General features: G+C 37.2%; 1 pseudogene; it reads left to right on the forward strand.

The window, feature by feature from the left end:
• Positions 1-277: 277 nt before the first annotated feature.
• On the forward strand, positions 278-19,361 carry LOC129407226 (TRPM8 channel-associated factor homolog; annotated as a pseudogene).
• The last annotated feature ends 494 nt before the right edge of the window (positions 19,362-19,855 follow it).

The following is a 19,855-nucleotide window of genomic DNA, read 5'->3' on the forward strand; positions in this document are numbered from 1 at the left end:
CTTTTTTCGCCTTTTAAATATTCAGCACAGATATTTTCAAGCCCTCAAATTCAAAAGTTAAAATTCAGAGTGTGAAATTCGCAGTGAAAAATTTCTCAAGATCCAAGGTGCCAAGACAGAAGCAATCGAATCGATGAGAGAGGAGGACAACGGTTATTTCCTATTTCTCATCTGTGAGCGGGGTTTACACTTAAGAAAAAAAAAGAGATGATGTTGTGATGAGGATAATTCTGACCAATCACTACAACATTTCCTGCTTGTTATTAAATTAGATCGGATCACTCTGGATCGGATCACTCTGGATCTATTGCTTCGACACTCTAAAATTCAGAATAAATAATTCACCTTTTAAATATTCAGCACAAATATATTCAAGCCCTCATATTCAACAGTCAAAATTCAAACACTTAAAATCCCTAAAATTCAGAATAAAAATTATTCAAACATGTTTTTCTCAGAGTTAAAACATGCAAAGGGACAAATTCAGCAGCATTTAAAATTCGAAATCTGATGAAACAAATTAAAATCTTCCTTAGAATTTCCCTCCCTGAAGTATCTCTCTCTCTCTCTAGAAGTATTCATTTTAACACACTGCTACTTCCTGTATACTTTCCTGTCCTCACCTATTCGCAGTCACATGATTTAATGTTTTGGTGTCCATACTGGAGGTTGATCCGGATGATGTGATTCAGTTTACAATATAATCAGGACGACTTTAAACAGTGCAAACAACATAAAACTGGCCGAAATCGCCAGCTCGTTAGATCAGCCGTAATTAGAAAGGTATAAAGCTAAAGTCTTTCTCATGGGTTGTGGAATAGATCCCAGTCTAATTCCGACAGAGCGCTTTGTTAGTTTAATCACCGCTCGCTCTTTGCTCAACCTCCAGGATCTGTTTTTTCATGTTAGATCTTCTTTCATAGGAAATAAGCAAACGTTTTGCTTTGGCTTTCACTGGCGATGAGGTGTATGTGAATAATGATGGACATAAGATGGTGAAAGTGGGTCATCATTCTTCATACCTACGAGAAAAAAATTCTTTTGGTATCTATCATTTCATTTTGTGTAAATCTCTTCTTCGTTTGTTTAGAGATGGTCCCTCAAAAGAAATGAAATGTTGACTACACAGATGATTGTACTTAGTGAGCTCCATCCTTCTTTTTATGTCGCTATCCTCTTCTGTCTGTAATTTTTATCTGCCAGGATCCGATAGAAAGATACTTTGGCCTCCTTTAGCAGATTGTTTGGATGACAGAACATCCAGTAGCAACACAGGTCAAAACCATTGTTATTCAATTCAAATTTTATCGCACACAAATACTACACATTGGTCCAGATGGATAGTTTGAGCTCCAATATGGCGACATAAACACCAGGTCACGTGGTTTTGTAACCTAGATGAAAAAACCTTAATGGTCATGAGCTTTGAGTAATGACTGAAAGGACAATATGGAACACGGTGCAGGGTTGCTGGGAGCTCCCTTAGAGATAGGATGAGGAGCTCAGTCACACGTGAGAAGCTTGAAGTAGAGGAGCAGCTGAGGCTCGGGCATTTGTTCCGGACTCCTCTAGGACACCTTCCTGGAGGGACTATATCTCTAAGCTGGCCTGGGAACACTCTGGAGAGCCCGGTTAGACTGCTCCTCCCGTGATCCAGCCCTGGATAAGCAGAAGAAGATGGATGGATGGCTACTTCTACTTATAATCCTTTTTCCACAACTTGCCACTTCATATCAGGTACTATTCCACTAAACTACCTACAACTATAAAACAACTGGTGAAGTTGCTAAACCGGTTTGTTTGCAGGCACCTGGGTGTATACTGGTTATACTGGTGCAGTGCTGTAAAACCATCGGAGCTTGACTGGGGTGTGGCTAAACAAATAACTCCTCCTTTTTGTTGTTATTGTTAGGTCAGTGGTTCCTGGTCTAAAATCATTGCTGCCATGTGACGCTGTCCCTATAGCAACTCCAGGTACGTATACGACTTCAAATTAATGATTCCTTTTTATACATATTATGATTGCAGACTCTACTGTGTATATGCTTAAACTGCACTGCAAAAAATATTTCTAGATTATATTTATCTTCATTTTAGTATTGTTTTCTTCAGTTGTTTAATGGTGTTTCAGACTTATTTCAATACGTAACTTTCCATTCCCCTTATATTGTCTCTTACACCAATGGATTTTTTGAGTGGAAATTGCCATTCAACCAATTAAATATTCCATGTAACCAATACAATATAATTTATAGTCTCAACTCAAAGCTTCATAATCTAAATTTAAATTATTTGTGGGAAGTATTTTTACTGCAAAATAAAATATAATGTATATTTTACTCAAGTGGGAGTAAATGGAATTGCTAAAATGCAAATTATGATACTGCTTATAAAGTATGCTACTTAAAAAATGCTACTACTATTGCTTCTGTCCCTGCTATTTCTGTTACAATAACTTCTACTAAAGCTTCAACTACTGTTAATACTACAACTACTGCTATTACTACTATCTCTACTACTATCACTACTGCAACTACTTTTATTACTGCTATATCTATATCTATTACTATTACTACTACTACAACAGCTACAACTACTACTGCTGCTTCTATTTCTACTACTGTTACTATAACTACTGCTATTATTACTACATCTACTACTATTACTACTACAACTACTGCTATTACTACTATCTCTACTACTGTCACTACTGCAACTACTTTTATTACTGCTATATCTACTACTACTATTACTACTACAACAACAGCTACAACTACTACTGCTGCTGCTATTTCTACTACTGTTACTATAACTATTGCTATTACTACTACATCTACTACTATTACTACTACAACTACTGCTATTACTACTATTACAGCTACACTATTACTACTACAGCTACTATTTCTACTACTACAGCTACAACTACTATGACTACTACTACTACTACTACAACTACTGCTATTACTACTACAACAGCTACAACTACTACTACTACAGCTACAGCTACTATGACTACTACTACTACTGCTATTACTACTACATCTATTACTGTTACTACTACAACTACTGCTATTACTACTACTACAGCTACTACTTCTACTACTACAGCTACTACTACAACTGCTATTACTACTACATCTATTACTGTTACTACAACAACTACTACTACTACTACTACTACTACAACTACTGCTATTACTACTACAACAGCTACAACTACTACTACTACAGCTACAGCTACTATGACTACTACTACTACTGCTATTACTACTACATCTATTACTGTTACTACTACAACTACTGCTATTACTACTACTACGGCTACTACTTCTACTACTACAGCTACTACTACGACTGCTATTACTACTACTGCTACTACTACTACTGGTACTACTGCTATTACTACTACATCTACTACTGTTACTACTACAACTACTGTTATTACTATTCCATCAACTACTGTTACTACTACAACTACTGCTATTACTACTATTACAGCTAACTACTTCTGCTACTACAAGGACTACTACTACTTCTACTACAACTACTGCTATTACTACTACTACACTACTACTTCTGCTACTACAACTATGACGACTACTACTACTATTACTACTATTTCTACTACAACTGCTATTACTACTACATCTACTACTGTTGCTACTACAACTACTTCTGTACAACTACATCTACTACTATTACTACTACAACTACTGCTATTACTACTACTACAGCTACCCTGCTATTTCTGTTACAATAACTTCTACTAAAGCTTCAACTACTGTTAATACTACAACTACTGCTATTACTACTATCTCTACTACTATCACTACTGCAACTACTTTTATTACTGCTATATCTATATCTATTACTATTACTACTATTACTACTACTACAACAGCTACAACTACTACTGCTGCTTCTATTTCTACTACTGTTACTATAACTACTGCTATTATTACTACATCTACTACTATTACTACTACAACTACTGCTATTACTACTATCTCTACTACTGTCACTACTGCAACTACTTTTATTACTGCTATATCTACTACTACTATTACTACTACAACAACAGCTACAACTACTACTGCTGCTGCTATTTCTACTGTTACTATACTGCTTTACTACTACATCTACTACTATTACTACTACAACTACTGCTATTACTACTATTACAGCTACACTACTACTACAGCTACTATTTCTACTACACTACAACTACTGACTACTACTACTACTACTACAACTACTGCTATTACTACTACAACAGCTACTACTACTACTACAGCTACTGACTACTACTACTGCTATTACTACTACACTATTACTGTTACTACTACAACTACTGCTATTACTACTACTACAGCTACTACTTCTACTACTACAGCTACTACTACACTGCTATTACTACTACAACTATTACTGTTACTACAAGAACTACTACTACTACTACTACTACTAACTACTGCTATTACTACTACAACAGCTACAACTACTACTACTACAGCTACAGCTACTATGACTACTACTACTACTGCTATTACTACTACATCTATTACTGTTACTACTACAACTACTGCTATTACTACTACTACTACAGCTACTACTTACTACTACTAGCTACTACTACAACTGCTATTACTACTACATCTATTACTGTTACTACAACAACTACTACTACTACTACTACTACTACAACTACTGCTATTACTACTACAACAGCTACAACTACTACTACTACAGCTACAGCTACTATGACTACTACTACTACTGCTATTACTACTACATCTATTACTGTTACTACTACAACTACTGCTATTACTACTACTACGGCTACTACTTCTACTACTACAGCTACTACTACGACTGCTATTACTACTACTGCTACTACTACTACTGGTACTACTGCTATTACTACTACATCTACTACTGTTACTACTACAACTACTGTTATTACTATTCCATCAACTACTGTTACTACTACAACTACTGCTATTACTACTATTACAGCTAACTACTTCTGCTACTACAAGGACTACTACTACTTCTACTACAACTACTGCTATTACTACTACTACAGCTACTACTTCTGCTACTACAACTATGACGACTACTACTACTATTACTACTATTTCTACTACAACTTCTGCTATTACTACTACATCTACTACTGTTGCTACTACAACTACTTCTAGTACAACTACATCTACTACTATTACTACTACAACTACTGCTATTACTACTACTACAGCTACAACAACATCTACTACTACCACTACTATTACTACTACTACCAGAATTGGACCCTCTTCCTATTAATTTATATTAGAGCAGCCCACATTTCTGTCTGTCCTGACTAGAGCTACAACTACAACAACTACTACTACTACTACTACTACTACTACTACTACTACTACTACTACTACTACTATTGCTGTATTGTCTTTACACTTTTAATAATGTTCTTATAAAATTGTCTATTTCTCGTTTTTTCAGATCATGCAGTGAACCACCCACCTCTGTGACCCTCCAGTTTAGCTGCTTGTAGTACACACTATCATTCAGTCACTATGCCTTCCTCACATTCACAATCCAATCTGGAAAATGCCTACGTCTCCATAATGAGAGGAATTAAACAGCTGGATCTCCGTGGTTCCAATGTCCCATGTGACCTGGTTTTAACTGGAGATGACGCATTTCCATTGGCGATGAACAGTCACGGTCAAGTAGTTCTAGCGGCTTCTATGTACGGTTCTGGTCGCATTGTTGTTCTAGGGCATGAAGGTTTTTTGGGTACGCAGCCAGCTTTGGTTGAGAACACTATAAATTGGCTGAACCAGGGGAAATCGCAGCCTGTTGGTGTTCATGTGTATTCCAAACACGTTGCAGAAAAGCTCCATTCTAAATTCCAGTTTAAAGTCATGAATGATTTTAGCAGTGGTCAAGGCATTGGGGTGTATGTAACTGATGCATACAATGTAGAGGGGAAAGCCAAAGACATTATAGAGTTTATGAAATGTGGAGGAGGGGTGCTGATCGGGGGGCAGAGCTGGTCATGGGCATCGCAACACCCCAAAGACAATACGCTGCTGCAGTTTTCGGGGAATAAAGTGTCCGGAGTGACTGGAGTCTACTTCTCCAAACACAAAGCAGACGCAGAGATCATCCCTGTCTATCCCCAAATCCCTGCCTCCTGGATGTCTGTTGTGTAAGTTCTTAAGATTATTCATATATGTGTGTATATGTGTATGTGCCTGTGTGTGTGTGCATGTGTATGTGTGTATATGGGGCACAATGACCAAATGAGTTCAATATATATTGAAATTTACTACAAAAATCGCCCAAGTCAGCTAAATAAGTAGACATACATTTGCAGACTATGTAACTTTTCTGGTGGAGGGTCTGACACTGGCAAGTCTCCAAGAGAAGCTATTACTTTTCCTGTTATCTTCCACAGTGTTGCATTGCAATATATTTACCTAAACTATTTTAAAAATTACTTTAAAAAGCATGCATTCTTACTAATAGGGCTTGCCTCTCCACTGATCTCAACAGTAACTTGTCTCAGATTGATGTCATATATCGCATGTGGCAAACCTTCCAACAAAAGACTTACATTGTGTACCTTTAGAATACTGAATATTAAACAAATTGTAAAAATAAAGTCTAAAATCTGAAATCTCTACTTACATCTACTTTCAGGTGTTGTTCTCCATTGTCTTCTTCAGATTTAATCTGACAAGTAATATATTTCATGAAATGTAAGATTTACATTCCATATATTTTGCTTTATACACTTCAGAGTTGGGAGAGATTTTGAGGACGACCTGGACTTCTTGCTCCAGGGCGTCTCAGAGTTTGACCTGATGAATGGCGTGGTGGCGTCTGAGATTCTGATCCATGGATCTCTGGCTTTCCCCATTGGGACCACCCCAGACGGACGAGCTTTTCTGGCCGGAGCCTACTACGGACAGGGGAGAGTGGTGGTGATCTCACATGAAGGACTGATGAAAAGAGAGGTAGAGAAGTGTAAAATTATAATTATGGCTGTATAATTAATCACATTTGTTCATTATGAATTGAAGGTGCACTATGTAACTTCTAAGGTGGAGGGTTCTCTCCTTGCTTTATTTCCATGGAGATGTCTTTGTCTTTGCCTGAGATGTTCCACAGTATGACATTAAACATATCTCTCTTGCAGTTGTTCAATTACAAAATTCAAAAATTCCTCAGAAACATGAATTCTTACCATTCTATTATGATTACAAAGTTTATTTCCATACTGCGGACCCTCCAGCAGAAAAGTTACACAGTGCACCTTTACGTCTTTGTTAATCCCCAAAACGTCTCATAATATTAAACTTGTGTGTAAAGCCGTGTTTAAAGGAAATAAATAATATTTTCAGTTTCTCATAATATAATAATATCAGCTGATATCGGTTGATATTGGCTATATAGATTTAGCAGATACTTGAAAAAGTATCGACATCAGTATCGGAACAGAAAAAGCTGGACCGATGCATTCCTAGTTATAGTATTACATTATTTTTTTAAAAGATAATAATTCTTCACAATTGTCTGCAAAATGTCTTCAAATTAAAAAAAAAAAAAAGTATTGTTTATTGCTATGGCAACAGTCCTAATCTCTTATCATTCTGAAACCTAGGGATCGATCCTTGCTGATTTGTCTCATTAAATACATGTTTTATTTGTGTATTACTTGCCAAAATTCTAAATAAACTATAAACTACATTACTATATTATTTATTGTTTTTGGACAGACTCTTGCCCCCTTCTTCACCAATGCCCTGCACTGGCTGGACGAGGGCAGGCAGGGCGTCATCGGGGTTGTGCCAGGGCTGAACCAGGCCTACGAAGTCTTCAAGAAATTTGGCCTTAACTGTGAGAAGACTACGCTTCGTAAGGACCTGAGCGTGTATGTGTGCACGGCCTACAAGGAAAGACGAGATACAGCAGATCCATGAGTTTGTGGCTGAGGGAGGAGGCCTGCTACTGGGAGGACACTCATGGCACTGGGCCCAAACTCACAAAGACAAGAATTATATGACTGAGTTTGCAGGTATGTACAGTGTTGGACCATAACTTCTCTATCAGTATCTCTATTACTTTGTCTGGTTACTGGCATACAGAACTGGAAAAAAACAAAACACGTGTAAGGAGATAAATGAGGAGTGTTCTTACATGGAGATTAATAGGATTAGGTCAAGATTGCAGACAAACTAGATATACCTGTGTCAAAATTTTCCACACCACAATAAAAACAACAACTTGCAATTATAGACTTGTTTCTGCTGTTACTAAATTAACCTTACTAAATCGACCTGAATCAGGTAACCTGAATCACCTGAATCAGGAGAGGGATGAAAATTAATTCTTTATACAACAGAATAGGATTTTCATCATTAAATAATAGTACTTTCTAAATCAACCTGACACAACAGACCTTGTCAAGCTGGTTTAGGAAAGGGGTACCACAATGAAAATGTATTCTTTATGCAAGAGAAAAGAATTTTCAACAGTAAATAATAGTACTTTCTTAATCAACCTGAAGCAGCAGACCTTCTCAAGATGTTTGAGGAGAAAGACACCACAATGAAAATTCATTATTTATAAAATAGAATAGCATTTTCAACATTAAATAGCTGTGCTCTCTAAATCAACTTGAAACAGTGATGATGTTTTAGGAGAGCGGGACCTAAAGTCCTAAAGCTGGAAACCCTAAAAATAGCACATGGGGTAAATAACACACACACGAAGATGTCAATATGGACCCTCCACCAAAAAAGCAAAAATATATTAAAAGTTTTTTTTAATCAGACTTTTTGTGTCACATTATATTAACATTACCCATTCATTGAGAAAGAAACATTTCACACCAAATACCACCAGATCTAAACCAGGTCTAAACCTGTTAGAACCCAGCTCTGCTAGGGACAGGGGAAGTAACAAAATAACCAAGATGTAAAAATGGTAAAACTAAAGTGGTAATTTATAAAAAAAAAAAAAAAAAACTGTTAAGGTAAAACTAACAAAAGCTGATATTTACAATGATTAAAAAAAGAGGCTCTAAACAGAGTGGCAAACTAACTAGTATAACTAAAAGTAGGCTATCAAAAACAGTATACAAAATGACAATAACAGAAATAACAGAAATACAAAACCAGTCTCCAAACTAAGTCGCAAGAACTACTAGTGTCTCAACTACAAAATTATTAAGTGCAACACAAGAGACACAGCAAATGACATGCAGTCCACAGACAGAACAGCTGCCATGAGTGGCAGGGGCCGGATCCTTTATGGGGCTGGTGCTGCAGGGGTAGGCCCAGGATTGGCCAGGTGTTAAGGTTTTCCACCAATCAGCTAGGGAGGAACTGGGTGCCAGCTTCAACTGAACCCACCAATCACAGCAGGGGTTTGGAGATCTAGGCTTGCATGCACAGACACAAGGATTAGCCGCAGAGACTTAAACAGATGTGGATATAGGATATAGGTCTGAACCAAGTCTAAACTAGGACTACATAATTGCTATACTAGCTTTAAAGGGCTTATATTACGCAATTTTATAATCTATGTCATAATGTTGTTTCCTCATCACTCTTTCTAATCAGATGCAGAGAGTATAGGGCAAACTTTTGAGCAGCTACTTATACAATATAACTGTACTGGGGGAAGACGTTTTGCTCAAATATAGGGGGAAGAAGCAAGGACTTTAATCAAGGCCTTTAAAATTTCCTTGTTGTTTTTCTTGGTGTAATCCATAATAATCATTGAATAGTGACAGTCCTTCACACTAATCAAAACACTAAAATATATTGTGACATTGCTAATAAATTAATAAATTTTGCACTTGCTTTTATATTCCTTGTAACTTTGGTCTATTTTTCTATGTGATATAATTATTATATTCTTTGTTGACACATTACAGTAGACACAGTATATATGTGTTTTTGTTTGGTTTATTTTTATCACATTTTTCCTCCAGCTTAATAAAAAATATTCATAATATATATAATTAAACAAAAAACAAAACTATAATAATAATAACTAATAGAAATGTAATTAAACTAATAAAAAATATATATAAATATTATTTTTCTATGTGACGTAATATGTTCCATTGTACTCCTTTAGGAAACAAGATCTTGAACAAAATGGGCATGACTCTGTTGGAGAAGTACATTACAGACGGGGCCTATAAGCCTCCAGTTCCCAGCCAGGCCATCAAAAACACGTACCACTTCAGACACATCCTGCATAAGTTCGCTGGTCATGTGACTAAAGGCGAGCAGCTGGCTAAACACGAAGAAGAGTGGCTGAAAAAACTGAGCCAAGATTGCACCACCTACCTGCGACTGGATTCAAGCAACAACAACTACAAGCAGATCCTCAGCACCTTCACAGAAGTTGATAAAAGAAATGTGGAATGCCAGAGGTAAGTTTAAAGGTCTATATCACACAAAATTGACTTTTGTGAGCTTTAAGCCATGTTGTAATGTTGTAAATGTAAAAACACAGTGGAGTACTTCCTGTATTACCACATGACATCACAAGGTGGCGTTTTCCAAGTTCACCTTTAAAGATTCCCAAGTGAAAATTAAAGAAATTGTTTTCTGAGGAAAGTCCCTGATTCTAACATACATAAGATCTCAGCTGCATAAGTAGAGCTGTTGTTGGAGGTTTGAATCCCACTAACAAATTCATATAGTTGTTGTGCCATTGGGCAAGACACTACTCCTCTGTACACTTTATTCCCTCATATTGCTTCTGTGAAATTGACTATGCACCATATATTTTTGACCAATTTTCACTGTGACTAACTGACAACCTATAAAGATTTTTCATTTTTCTCACAGTGATTACAATGTCTTCTCTGCTATTTTCACTACAATCAACGATAATTAGCAAGCCAGAACATTTCTTCTCCTTATAGAACTTGCACAACCTCATTTTAATATTGTTTTTGTTGTAGGCATGTCAGAGCTGCCCTGTGAAAACTCCCAGAGACAAGTTTCTGTTGCATGTTGGGACAGAGGTGTATAAGGTCTACCCAAACAAAGAAGAACTCCTGCCCTATCTCATCAAAAACAATCCCATGCTACCGGTCGTTTACAACTACAGGGTCAACATAAGCGTAGACACTGCAGGTACAAGTATATACAGTTATGATATGGATGGAGACTGTTAAAGGATCCATATTATGCTGTTTTCTGATCTATGTTCTAATGTTGTTTCCTCATCACAAACAGACCTGGAGTTTTGTTTTATTTCATTCACACATGTTTAACACATAAACCCTGCATATTTAGGCTCAGTTCTTCTTCAAACAGAAAACATTCTACCTTGTGATGTCATTGTGGTAATACAGGAAGTGCTCCACTGTGTCTTTAAACTCCATAGGATCACTTGGACAATCAAAGCCCTTGAATTGTCAAACTCTACAGAACAAAAGGTAAAAAAGTAGCTGTTAACTTGAAAACTACTGCTTCAAGACATCACAAGGCAGAACGGAGCATTTTGAGCTTAGGAAATGTAGACAGACTAAAAATAAAGGATACTCAAACATGCATAAATGAAACTAAACACAACTCTAGGTATGTTTTTAAGAATATTTTTGTTTTTCTGTACTGAATCAAATCTGTTTTCGATAACATTTCTATCAGGTGGAGCAGAGTGGGTGAGCACGGGCCTGTATCTGTCTCCTGGGATGAAAACCTACATATCCATACCAACAAGCATCGTCAACAAGGGCTGGAATGTACAGTATACTAACAAACATATAGTTATCATGTAATCATACTACCGTAGTTACATTAGTTATGAACAACTATTTTCCATACATTTGCAGGTGCAGATTGGATGCCAGACAGACAGTCTTGTGAATGCCGCAGTGTTGAAGAGGGCTCCATGTGTCTGTGAGAGGTTCCCAGTCACTTCAGAGATGATGCAGGTGCACAACCTTTGGGGGGGGCTCATTTACCTGGTGGCTCCACCTAAAACTCAGGTGCAAGGAGCGGAGGTCGTAGTTCAAATGGCTGTACCTGCTCCATACTATAAATCAGGTGAGTGTAATCATGGTTATATTTTTATGGTCGTTTCTTGAATCCAAATTTAGTATAATTGTTCACACCAGGATCACCTTGTACTATTTAGATCAACCTAAATCAGAATGAAAAATAACTATAAGAAAAAAACTTGGATAATGTTGAAGATTCATAAACAGTTATATTAAACTATAGCAAAGCTTAAAGGTGTAGTATGTAACTTTTCTGATAGAGTGTCTGTAGTGGCTAAATTTCCCTTCTTGTGTTCTGTGAGTTCTCCTTTTCGTATTCATTAAATTAACCACTTTCAGACGGAAAGAACGAGTCTACTCGTGTTTAGGTTTTAATGACGATAGAAAACAGTGTGTTCACCCCGTCTTTACTGAAATTTTCACACAAGGAAAAACAGACTAATGGTTTTCCCTTACACCCATGCGCGAGCTCAAAGTGCCAGCTCCTATTGACTATACATCTGGAAATTCTACACTAATTAATCTAAACTAATTCAAACTAAATTAAAATTACATTAAATACAAATGATCAAATATAGTACTGTAATGTAATCCTAAATATGCTATGACATGCAGTCACTACATATAAAATAAATTATAATATTAATCTGAATCTGAACTGAATCTGGGCCTAAACTGCAACATAGAAAATGGCACCAACAGTGTCTGCCACCTTCTAATCTCTGTGGAAATGTTATTGCTTTGTCTAGAATGCTCTATAGTAAGTCATCAAACTTGTCTAACTTATATTTATACAACTGCAGTTGTTTTTATAGCTGAAAATACTTTGAAAAATACAATGAGCAGGTTCACCTCTGCACAGATCTGTCATGTAACCTGTCTCGTTGTCTCATAGGAGACATTACTGAAACATACTGTGAAACATTTTAGATAAAGCAATATCATCTCCAGACCTTTAACGAGAAAAATGACATAGTGTACTTAAAAAAAAGTTGTATAAATAAAACATATATGCATAATTATCCATTGTGTTCATATCCAATCCTCACAGTCACATTCTACAGTTTAAACTGACAGTTGTACCACATGTAGTCTGGTACTCAGTCAGATCAAACAACACTTTGTTTGTATAGGAAATATTCAAATACTGTCTGTATCAGAACTGAAAATCATTCTCTCTCACGACATCTATGTACTTATGATCAACACTGACTAGATTGTACTATGCAAACGCTGTTAAACCTGTAAACCGTTGTTTGCCTACTCTCAGACAGAGAGCACAAATGAATTGTGATATTTTTTAAATTAAATTCAGTTCATGACTATTAAATAAATGTTACATAATGCGAGTGTTGGCCCTTGTTTACAGTATGGTTACTAGGTAGTTATGGAAATAACTATTGTACACTGCTAGTCGAAAGTTTGGATTCATCCTCTCATTCAATGTTTTTTTACTTTTTACAAATTTTTGCATTTTCTATACATACAGAAGACATAAAATGTACAAAGATATATGGAATTAAAGTAACTAATACTAAGTATCTTTTTTGAAATATTTTATAACTAAGTCCTCAAACTAGCCACCATTTACTTTGTCAAAATGTATCAATTTAGTTTCTTTCTTTACTAAATAAGTACATTTATCTTGGTTAATATATCTGATGTATATCTAAAATGTAGAAATTAGTAAGAAAAAAAATAGAAGAAAAAAAGTGAGTGAGTGGTAGTGCATATATACCGTGTCATATCAGCTGCCCATGTCCAACAGGTAAAACTATAAAGTACTGAAATAATTTAAACAGAAAAACTTGGCAAGCTTGTAGTAAAATCTTAAATCTAATCATGTAAAGTGCATTGTAATGAAGAGCGCTTTAAGGACCCTCTTTTTGTCCCCCAGGAGTGACGTCTCTGTTGGACTGGCAGCTGCTCCGTACGGCGCCCTCTCCCTGGGCAGAGCTGGAGTTTGAGAACATCATCCTGGCTGTGCCCTCTGAGGTGGTGCGGAACCTGGAGCGTCCTGATGAGTTGGCAGCTCTCTGGGACAGGATCATGAGGGGCATTGCAGACCTGGCTGCTATCCCACCCAAGTTTAAAAGGAAGGAGCGGTTTGTCTGTGATGTGCAGATCTCACATGGTAATGTTTTTTGTTTTTTTTTGTTTTTTTTTTTAGATTTATATTATTTTCTGATATGACACACTACAATAGAGTTATTATTAACTATTTACCAATCTCTCATTCTCAACCAGTAAACAAATCAATATAGAAGCAATACCTATTATGAATGACAAACAAATTTGAACCAAAAACCTATTTAACTCATTTAAATACTTATATTGTGTCCAAAGGTCTTATCAAATTGTATTCTGTATGTTTTTCATTCAGGCTGGATGCATGCAGGCTACCCCATCATGACTTTCAGCGAACCAGCTAAAACTATCGTCAATGCTCAACTTATAAAAAACAAACCTATTTGGGGCTTCATCCACGAACTGGGCCACAACCAGCAGAGAGGATGCTGGGAATTCCCTCCTCACACGACCGAGTGCACATGCAACCTGTGGTCTCTGTATGTGCACGAGACTGTGCTAGGATTCCCAAGAGAAGAGGTATTTCATGTTTGTGTCATGACTCTGTATTTTATAACAAAGAAAAGGCTCAACCATAGACTGCATAAAGTGGCCTAAAGGCTGCCACACACTACATTAAATTTGCCAGATTTAGGCTGCGATTTGCTTCTCCTCGAGTTCAGGGAGGCTTGACCCGATATGATTTTAAAGACGCTACACTCCTTGTGTGTGTGCCTGTGCGTGTGTTACTCTGAGCTGCTCTGTCAAATGGTAACCACCAAAAAATCAGCAATGCTACAGTAACAGCCAATAAAACAGAGCGTTAGGGGCAGAGGCGTGACGACCAATTGACTGTTATTTTAATTCCATACATCTTACTTATACATCCATATCCTGCTGCGATTGGAGATTTAAAATCTCATAAGATTCTCCTCTTGACTGTGGTGTGTGCTTTTTGTCACATGTTTAAAAATCATCTAAGATTGAAAAATCCTGTAGGGTGTGGGAGGCCTTAATGGAAGAGTGATGTCACCCATAGCGTTCGGGTCCAGTCAAATGAAGCTCATGGAGGCCGGTTATGGAGCGAAATTGGAGATGAGAGTTCAATGTTAGGAATAGGAATTTATTTATGGACAAAATAACAAAATAAAAACACCAGGATCACGTAAAGCGAGTTAATGCGAACATTTTTAAGACCAAAATGACCATTGGGGTGACAATTTTTTCAGTTGGCCAATTGAAGCTGGAGTTGATGGAGGCGGAAGTCTGTCCATGCTCACTTCTTAGACCTTGATTTTTTTTTTTTTTTTTGTCAGAAATTATGTCTAATAATCTTGTGTCTAAAAGTCTGACATAGTTCAAGATCAATGTGTTTGACCATCAGTTTTTGTCTCAATAGTTTATTTAAAGGTCTTATGTAAAAATGTTTGAGTAATCATTTATTATTAGTCTGTCTGTTTCTCCAAAGCTCAGTTTTCAATTAATGTCTACCTTCTACCTTTAGTTCAGTAGAGATTGGCAATTCCAGGGCTGAAATGATCCAAATGATTCTAGTGAAAGTGTACAGACATTAGGCATATGGGTGTTAAGAATGTTGTGATGTGAACTCAGTCCATGTAGTTATTAGTATGGCAATGTTCAGAGAAATGCTAATCTTAAATGGAAAACAGCCGTCACCCTTCCTTCTGTGAACCAGGAATGAGTCACTCCACCTCCAAGCAGCCTCATCCTATCGACTTCCTTCCTTCCCAAAATATTCCAAGTTTTTTATAAAGATCTGCCTTTGTAGAATTTTAACTGAATTTGAATATCTATGACTTACTATAACAAACTGGAAAACCTTCTGTAACTGCTTTTCTTCATCGAGATATTATTGCTTTGTCTGGAATGTTTCACAGTATGGCATTAATAAACTTTCTATCTTTATGGAGACCAAACCAGATCAAGTTAAAGGTCAGATCTGTGGAAAGGCGACCCCGCTATCAGTCAGAATGCTGTTTTTCTATTGTAGGAGCCATTCGTGGGTTTTCTATTGGTTTCCTCACGTGAGTAATGTGCACTATACTGCGGTGTCTGGGGGTGGCACGGTGGGTGTGGTGTGGCCTATATATGAGCGCGCTCACCTGTTGAGTGTAAGGCCTTGGATCATGGTGGCGGGGTGAGCACGGAGAGCAACTTTCTGTTGACCGTATTTTAACAGGAAAGATTTGCATATAGAAGGTATCGGTGCATGGCTACGGACGGCAGCAGCTTTAAAGTAAGTGCTCTAACGCGTATGCCTACTATGACAAACAAGTACCGTGTATATGCATTTGTTCCGAGTTACGTGTCCACAGTGTTTTACCCCGTGTCTTAGCCCGCCGCGGCGTGTGGGATAAGCATTGGGCTACATACGCCGCAATATCTATGTATTTTTTGAGTTATAACACTACCTGTAATTGAATAAATGTAAGGTAGAGCTGTTTGATGTCATACTGTGAAACATTCCAGGCAGACTAATGACATGTCCATAGAAACAAGCAGGTGACGGACCCCCAACCAAAAAGTGACATAGTGGAAAATTATTTAGAACCCAATATAACCATCGCTGAATGACAACAGAGGCCTTTTGACATATGATGAAACAGATCATTTTTCAATCAAACGATGTATAGGTAAATAGATATACATTTGAATTCATATTTGAACACATGTATTCCTCTGATCTCTGACAGTGTGAGCCATCCATGCGGCTGGAGAAGCGTCGCAATCGAATAAAGGAGTATGTGAAAGGCGGTCGAGACCTGGCGAAGTGGAACACTTTTGTGGCTTTGGAGACTTATCTTCAGGTTTGCCTATCATTTTACAGAAGGATAAATATAATTCCCTTAATTTAATCTTTATTTTTCTGTTAGCAAGTAAAGCATTCACCATTTACTCACCAGTGGTTTTATTAGAGTGATTAGTCCATGTTTAAGTAATTTTTAATCACTTATATTCAAAACACCATATTGCCGATCAATCCGTTTTTACTGGCCAGGCTGGCGCCACCTAGTGTCTCCACTCAATTTCATTTCTCTCCAGCAACTAGGTCAGGAATCGGAATACACTAGACAGTTTGCAAGAACCCGGAAGTTGTAGACCACGCACCGGGCAATCAGTGAAGCCTTGATTGGGTCCCTTTTATGGTGCAGCACAACAGTAAACAAAGCGGTCGAGATGGATGTAGATGAAGATATACATTTTGTGTTGGCATCGATTCCCAAGATCAAGGATTTAAATCCTAATGCTGCGAGGTCAGACAGTTTCCACGAAGTGAAACCGACTAATGAATCAGGCTGTTTTTACTGTCACCGACATTTGCTCTGTACAGCTCTGTACTTTCTTCACTCTCCAGTTTTATTTTGAAAAAGTCAAAATAGTAAATTTTTGATGGCATGATGAGAGTTGCCAACTCTTTGTTTTGATGACGTTTACAGTGACGTCAGCTCCCACTGGGCACCACGTATTACAATTTAAAAACACAGTGGAGCACCTGCATTACAACATGGAATCACAAGGTGTTTCCATGTGTTGCAGGGTTTGTGTATTACTCCAGGTATGTTTTTGATGAGGAAACAACATTGTACCATAGATCAGAAAATAGTGCAGTATGGGCCCTTTAATTCTCTAATCACTTAAAAATATATATCATATATTGTTGACCTTTATAAATCTACCACTAATAATTTACCTACTGATTATTTTCATGCATTTCTCTTTTGCAGCTCCAAGAGAAGTTTGGCTGGGACTCCATTAAAAAGGTATTCGCTGCCTACCACACAATGACCAATGTGCCCAAGAACAACAAAGACAAGATGAACCTGTACTGTGTGACCTTCTCTGAGACTGTGAGCAAGAATCTGAGCGGGTTTTTCAAGGCCTGGGGTTGGCCAATAGAGGACGCCACTGAGCAGAAACTCTCCAGGTTGCCAGCCTGGACCGACCACCCCATGACCCAGTACAAGTGATACTGGTTGAAATCTGTGTAAAACTGGTGTTGGGTTTGAAGTCTACAAACAAATTTGACATGAAGGATAATAAGACATGATAAGAAATGTTATAAAAATGCTGCATTGTCTAGTTTGTTTTTCAGATATAGTTTAAAGGGGCACTATGTAACTTTTCTAGTGGAGGGTTTGCTATTTTGTACCAAGAATATTTCATTAAACGTGTGCACTACTGTATCTCCATGAGGACAAGCAGAATCTGTGGAGTGTACAATATTTTTCGAGGTATTTTTGAACACGAAAAACACCCATAACTCTATAAATCCAGGTAAAGCAATAAGATACGGAGACAAACAGTGCCCTCGCCAGAAAAGTGACATAGTGCACCTTTATTTTAAGGAACTGTTAACTGTTGGAAACAAAAAAAGATGTACTGTACCTGTCAAACGTTGCTTGGTTAGGAGACTGAACTGTCATTTTTTGTCATCAACATTCTTACAATAAAAATAACATAGAATATAATTTAGTAGCTTTAAAGTAAGTTGAAAATGACACCAAGTGGTCGTCACTCATAGTCAATGGAGATTTAGGCCTCATCATTTCATTCTTGGTTGGGGAGGGCATCAGAGAAACTATAATGGGGTTCAGTGCACCAAGGACAATGCCTAGATAATCCCATCAAACACTCACCCATATACATTTACTCAGAGCAATACACACAACCACTGTGTTGAGATGGACTGAGAGTGTAGTTTAATGCTACCACTAATGCATGACAGACTCAAAAGTGTCTTGCCCAAGAGCATAACAGTGAGGGATTGTAACTTATACTCCTGTCCTCTAATCTGGGAGTTTTTTTAGGCCTACTTGAGGAATAATACAGACCACTTTATAATAACTTCAAAAACTGGGCTGGAATCCACGAGTCCAGAATGATGAAAAGATAGGAACATTGCCATAGTAATTAAACAATTCACAATTAAATATTATATTTTTTTAATGGTCAGTTGTCCTCAAAATGGCACCACGTAGTAAGGTTATGAATACCTGGATTCACATTCAAGGAGTCTTCAATATCAAGGTTTTTACAGTATTTATTATTGAAAAAGTAACAGTCCTGGCAAGTGTCTTTATTAATAAATTACTACATCAGTTATTATCATTACATATCTACATAACTGGTGGACTTAGGCCTGTCACCATAAATATTAAATCGACTTATTACTCAGTAAATGACAGTGTGCCACTCAGGTGACCAGATTTTCAAAATTAAAAACTGCGACATCCCCGTTTTTGGTGGTTGGTAACAATAAAATTGTCAAAACACTGTTATGCAGACCATTCATGACTAACATGTGAGCCAGTATAGCCCCATTTTCTTTGTGTCATTTTTAAGCAACTTTTCTATATTTTACCTCAACAGACAATGTATGCCTCTCTTTACTGTTGGAAAGTATCAGATTGATCAAAAATAGGGACACCTGGGACATCAATGTGACCCCGAGGAGAGCATGTGTTATGGCACAACAATGAAGGAAAAAAGGAGAATTTATTTTACAATGAGCAGAATGTGTGCTTGGAGCAGTTTGTCTGGAACAAGTTTTTCAGCCTGATCTCATAATGACTCCACGAGTTCTGGTTCAGTTTGGGGTTTTGGGGGATGACATTGGTCAGAGTGAAAGTGGCGTTACGGCTCAGGACTGTAAGAAAATAGTTGAAAATATAAAAGTTATAGGCTATGTGAATTTAAATGTGATGATGTGGTATTTGGTATGTC

This window comes from Boleophthalmus pectinirostris, unplaced genomic scaffold, assembly GCF_026225935.1.
Source record: "Boleophthalmus pectinirostris isolate CB_2022bp ecotype Guang Dong unplaced genomic scaffold, ASM2622593v1 HiC_scaffold_9, whole genome shotgun sequence".
Taxonomy (NCBI): Eukaryota; Metazoa; Chordata; class Actinopteri; order Gobiiformes; family Gobiidae; genus Boleophthalmus; species Boleophthalmus pectinirostris.